The following is a 6,337-nucleotide window of genomic DNA, read 5'->3' on the forward strand; positions in this document are numbered from 1 at the left end:
ACTGAGTTTCAGTGGTGGAGGAAGTGGATGCTTGTATATTTGGTACCAATCAAGCCCAGTGCTTTGTCTTGGAAAGTCTCAAGCTTCTTGACTATTTTTGGAGCTGCACTCATCCAGGCAAATGGAGAGTATTCCATCACACTCCTGATTTGTGCCTTGTAAATGATGGACTAGCATTAAGGAATCAGGAGGTGAGTTAATTGCCATAGTATCCCAAGCTTCTCATCTGTGTTTCAGTGGTGAGTCTAGTTGAGTTTCTTGTCAATGGTAACCCCAAGGATTTTGAAATTGGAGGATCCAGTAATGGCAACACCATTGAATGTCTAGGGGCTGTAGTTCGATGGTCTCTTTTTGGAGATGGCCATTGCTTCATGTTTGTGTGTCAGAGTCATACAGCATGGAAACAATGACCCCATGTCTATCAGGCTTCCCAAACTAAATTAGCCCCATTTGCCTGCATTTGGTCCATGTCATAGAATCCCTACACTGTGGAAACAGACCCTCTGAAGAGTGTCACACCCTGACCCATTCCCCTACTCTATTACTCTACATTTCCCCTCACTAATGCACCTAACCTAAACATCCCTGAACACTATGGGCAATCTAACATGGTCAATTCACCTAACCTGCACATCTTTGGACTGTCGGTGGAAACTGGAGCACCCGGAGGGGACCCATGCAGACAGGAGGAGAATGTGCAAACTCCACACAGTCGCCCAAGGCTGGAATTGCACCCGGTTCCCTGGCACTCTGAGGCCAGAGTGCTAGCCACTGAGCTACCGTGTCACCCATTTTCCAGTGTCACTTGCCACTTGTCAGCACAAACCTGGATATTACCCAGATCTTGTGCATTTGAATATAGACTGCTTCAGTACCTGAGGAGTCACAAATGGTACTGAACATTGTGCAATCATCGGCGAACATCCCCAATTCTTAATGGATTTGAAAGTGTCTTGCTTTATAGACCAAACAAAACCTCTGGCTTTAATGTTATTTTATAACTGAATCCTAGAGGTCAGAAACAATCTAAAGGTAGTTACTATTTCATTTGAAATTTTTAAATTAGGATGACTGGAACCCACAATTGCATACCTTGAAAATTATGGTGTGGAATTTCAGCACTTTGGCAATTGAGTTATGTAGGATTCTGGTAGTGCATGGAAAACCCAGATGTATCATTATTGCATTCATCAGTGACTTTTTAATGCAACTGTTGCACTTGCACCTGACTTCCAGACTTCCTGATTATTTACCATTTGTGGGCATCATGCTGACCCATGAGTCTAGTTCAGCAGAACCACTGAAAGGATACTGTGGAGATTAGAGTTGAAGGATTATGCAGGAAGGAGACCAGATGATGTAGCTTGATGCACTGATGTAATTGCATCAAGGAAAAGTAATGTACCAATTACTCTCATCTTAATATAGCATTATTCTTACTCTCATAATAAACCTCAGTGTGTGTGGTCCAATATCTATGCAACATACTACATTATCCTCTTCATAAGTCTCTTCCTGTTCTTACAGGAGAGGAGCACACAGAACATGTGGATCGAAGGTATCAGAGGTGACCCTCCAACCATCCTAATACTGACAACTACTGAAGAGAATGCAATGGACATTAGCTGAGTGTTGGCCATCAGAGATGGAGGGCTCCTGGTTAGCTGTTGACAGAACCACACATCCTCATGGAATGCAGGAGTTACTCATGTTGACTTGGCATCATCAGTCACTTAAGTACACAATGTTTCACTTGAAACCTTTTAACCTTGACATTTTTAATTTCTCAGCACCTGCCTACGGAACTTCTCAAACAGACTCGCTACCACAGCCACATCTCCTTCCCCAGCACCTGCCTACGGAACCAAATTCACCTGCACCTCCACACACATCCGCTGCACCCGATGTGGCCTCCTCTATATTGGGGAGACAGGCCGCCTACTTGCAGAATGTTTCAGAGAACACCTCTGGGACACCAGGACCAACCAACCCAACCACCCCGTGGCTCAACACTTCAACCCCCCCTCCCACTCCACCAAGGACATGCAGGTCCTTGTACTCCTCCATCGCCAGACCATAGCAACACGACGGCTGGAGGAAGAGCGCCTCATCTTCCGCCTAGGAACCCTCCAACCACAAGGGATGAACTCAGATTTCTCCAGTTTCCTCATTTCCCCTCCCCCACCTTGTCTCAGTCCCAACCCTCGAACTCAGCACCACCTTCCTAACCTGCAATCTTCTTCCTGACCTCTCTGCCCCCACCCCAACTCCGGCCTATCACCCTCACCTCATCACCCTCACCTTAACCTCCTTCCACTTATCGTATTTCCAACGCCCCTCCACCAAGTCCCTCCTCCCTACCTCTTATCTTATCCTGCTTGGCACACTTTCCTCATTCCTGAAGAAGGGCTCATGTCCGAAATGTCGATTCTCCTGCTCTTTGGAAGCTGCCCGACCTGCTGCGCTTTTCCAGCAACACATTTTCAGCCCATTTCTAATTTATGTCCTTCATCTCCCACAGGCCCATCAAGTGTTGAGGAGGGCAAAGTGTTCTCAGAGGATGTCACTCACACGGAGAGTGCACGGTCACATACTTGAGGAGACTATGAAAGAGCTCTCAAATGCACAGTTCAGTGAGACTGGGTAGAAAAACAATTGGGTTTTCATAGGCATCTCACACAGGACAAGAGCAAACTGCGGAGAGAGGGGCAGCAGTGAAGAACAAGATGCTCGAAACTTTACTGCAGATAAGTATGGAGTCTCAAGAGCCGTCAATGAAGGGGGTAATTCTGAAGGAGCAGCAAACAATAAAAAAAACGTAGGCAGGTGTTCCAGCTACACTGCATACTGCACTTCGAGAGAGACTGCAGCAGACAATCTCCAAAAGAGTGTCATGATGTCACTGATCTTTGCAGGAATGCCCTCGTGAAAACATTGGCCACCAGCATGCAGCATCAAACATGGCAGGTAGTTAATGTGAGCGACCCCAGGACACTGAGCACAGTCAGCAATGGTGCATATGGCAGGAGTGAAGGCCCAGATCACAGACCTTTGCAGAAGCAGTTATAGAACTTTGTTAAATTCAGAAACATCAAGACATAAAGGATAGGGGTTATCACAGAACAGCATATAGGTGACTGGTTAATGAACAAATTATTTTATATCAGGGTAGTGGCTTAAAGGAACAAATGTGGTTGGTTTTCTAATAAATGAATGTAGTAGCACAAGGGAGAATAATGATGGGGGCTCAAATGTTGGGTGACCAGATTCCATTGGGAATATTACTTCTGTGGGGTCACGATATCATTAAACAGGAGTCAAATAGTCTGGAGCTAATTGGAGGTGGAGGGGGTTGGTGGTGTAGGGAACATGAGGGTGAACAAAGCTCACGATCCCTGTAGGTACCAATGCCATTCGTAAAGCAGAGATACTTACATGCAGACTGTGAGGAGCTAGGATAGAAATTAGTAAACAGGTCCTGAAAGGTACTAATCGCTGGACTATTCCTGGTGCCATGTGCTTGTCAGTACAGAAACAGGAGGATCATTTAGATGAACGTGTGGCTTGAAAGCTTGATTCAAAAGGGAGTGCTTTAGATTACTGCAATATTCAGACAGGCTATGGGATATGTGAGGCATATATTAGCTGGATGGATTGCACTTAAAATGATGGGGCCAATATCATGACAGGAAGGTTTCTTGGCATGGAAGGGATAGTTTTAAACTAGAAGAAAGTGAGGACTGCAGATGCTAGAGAATCAAAGTCGAAAAGTGTGGTGGAAAAACACAGCATGTCAGGCAGCATTCAAGGAGCAGGAGAGTTGACGTTTTGGGCATAAGCCCTTCATCAGGAATGCTTTAAACTAGCCTGGCAGTAGATAAGGAAACGCAACAAATACAACCAGAATAACTTGCATGTCTATGTTTATATGAGTAACAACATTCACTCAATAGAAAGTTCTAAATAGGGGAAAGATCCAAAGCTGTGATGTGATTTGACAAAAGTGGAAGCAAAACACTTGTCTTAAATTAAATCAGTGACAGAGAAGCAAAAGACATTCAAGGAAAGAATAGTGAAGGTTCAGAACAAATATGTTTTTAAAAAGGAAAGGTCCCAACTCCCATATCTAGACCAGTCTGGATGTCGAAGAACATATAAAAGAAGATAAGAAAGCTTATGACAGATACTGAGTGATCCCAACTGGAGAAAGGTAAAAGGAGCAGCAAAAGTGCAGAAGTGAAAATAATAAGGACATTTGGAAAACAAAGTGACACCAAAAACTGTAAATTCAACAAAAGTCAAAGATGTTTTGTTAAATACATAAAGAGTAACAGGATAGTTAAAGAAAGCACAAGGTTGATGAGTGGTCAAAAGTGAGCATTTTGTGAAGCAGAAGATGCGAGTATGAATTTTTAGTGAACATTTTACATCTGTTTTCACAAAAGAAGGGGACTGCTGCAACATTTGTAAAGAGATACATATTGGATAACCAGCATTGTGAAGGAGGCAACATTAAGCAAGTTCAAAAATTAATAACTTGCTAGATTCAACTTAAATATAGCCTAGGCAGCTTCAGCGAAGGGAAGAAACAACAGTGTCTCTGATGAGAAGTTCTCAACCCTTTTTTAACACAGGGGTATGATAGCTGAGAACTAGAAAGAAGGGAAGGGATAACCTTAAACTCTGAGGAATTAGAAAATACTATCATTTAGAAAGATATAGCTTAATCAAGATCAGTCACAATGGATTTGTTAAGGTCATAGCTGACTAACTTAGAATTTGTAATAGAGGTGAATATCATGAGGATCGTTAAGAATAGAATGTTTGTTAAGGTTTGATCATGGATTTTGAAAAGGCATTGGAGAAGGTTTCACAAAGTAGATTGGGTTGTAAAGCAAATTCTCGGAGTCCAAGGAAAATATCAGTGATCCAAAATTGGCTCAGTGGCTATAGACAAAGAGTACAAGCAATAATTTTGTTTATGAAGGCTATTTCTAATGGATGCTGTTCATTCCAGAATTAGTTCCCTAGCTTTCCATGACTTAAATATTCAGAAGTTTGCACATGGTGCAATATTTGAGGAAGAAAGCTGTAGACTGCAAGAAGAAATAATGAGTTTATCAAGTGAGCAGAAAACTGGCACATGGAATTTAATTGAGAGAAGGATGAGATTATTGCTTTTGAAGAGAGCAAACAAGTCAAGGAAATATATAAATGACAGTATAGTGAGAAGTTTGTAAGAACTGAGGGTCATCAAATGAGTGCCCACAGATCCCTGAAGATAGCAGCACAGGAAGGTAAGTTAGTTAAGTAAGATTATGGGATATATTTCTTTATTGACCAAGGTCCAGATTAGCATGCTGGTCTGGATAAGACTTGAGTAAGACCACAGCTGGAGTACTGTGTTTAGGTCTAGTCATCACATTGCAAGCTTTGAAGACATGATCATATTAGGCAGCTGGATAACAGGGATTTACAAGGATGTTGCCAGACATTGAGCTCTATGAGCTTTGAGGAAAAGTAAATAGGCTGGGGTTGCTTCTTTGGAAAATAGATTGAGGTGCAGTTCAATAGGAGTATAAAATTATGAAGGGATACAGTGGAAAGGAAAGGTCATATTTTCATTGATCAATAATGATGGATCATCGACTTCTTGACAAATGCCCCCTTCAGGAAGCCCCTCTGCCTCATTTCTTGCTGGTCATATCCATCCCTGTGCAGGTACAGGTCAAGCAGTCTTTGGTATTTCCCATGTTGGCTTCGAAGCCCAAAGGGCATCAGCCAAGAGCACTCTGAGAGCTGAGATCTGAGCAGTGTGTCCCTACCTCTGCTGATATCACAGGATTTTCAACACATAGAAGTTGCAGAAAATGAGTGAAGATTTTTAGTTGTATGAGGACATATCCACAGATGTGTCACACAATGCTGGATTGTTAATCTCCTGTTCATTTCTTAATTCTGATGAACAAAGCTGAAGAAGTCAATTTTGTTGTTGTTCCATGCAGAATTTTAAGTTATGATCTTAAAGGAGTCTCTTGAAAGAATTGATTGTCCTCAACATTTCAGATAGCACATTTTAACCATCACCTGGAGGACTATTTGAAATAGGTGAAAGAAGGTGGTTATAAAGTGGGGTATAATTGGAGAAACAGGCATAAATGTTTGAGGACAATCAGTGTAGGTGTTCATGATAGTGATAATTTGTTGATTGCAAAGCAATTTTATTTAGGCAAAGGGATGGTGCCACTTGAGTTCACCATGTTGGTTGCCTGAGCTGTACAGCCGAATTAAAGTTTATCATTGCAAGGGTATCCTGGGTGGCAAGGTGCACCACTAC

This window comes from Chiloscyllium punctatum, chromosome 38, assembly GCF_047496795.1.
Source record: "Chiloscyllium punctatum isolate Juve2018m chromosome 38, sChiPun1.3, whole genome shotgun sequence".
Taxonomy (NCBI): domain Eukaryota; kingdom Metazoa; phylum Chordata; class Chondrichthyes; order Orectolobiformes; family Hemiscylliidae; genus Chiloscyllium; species Chiloscyllium punctatum.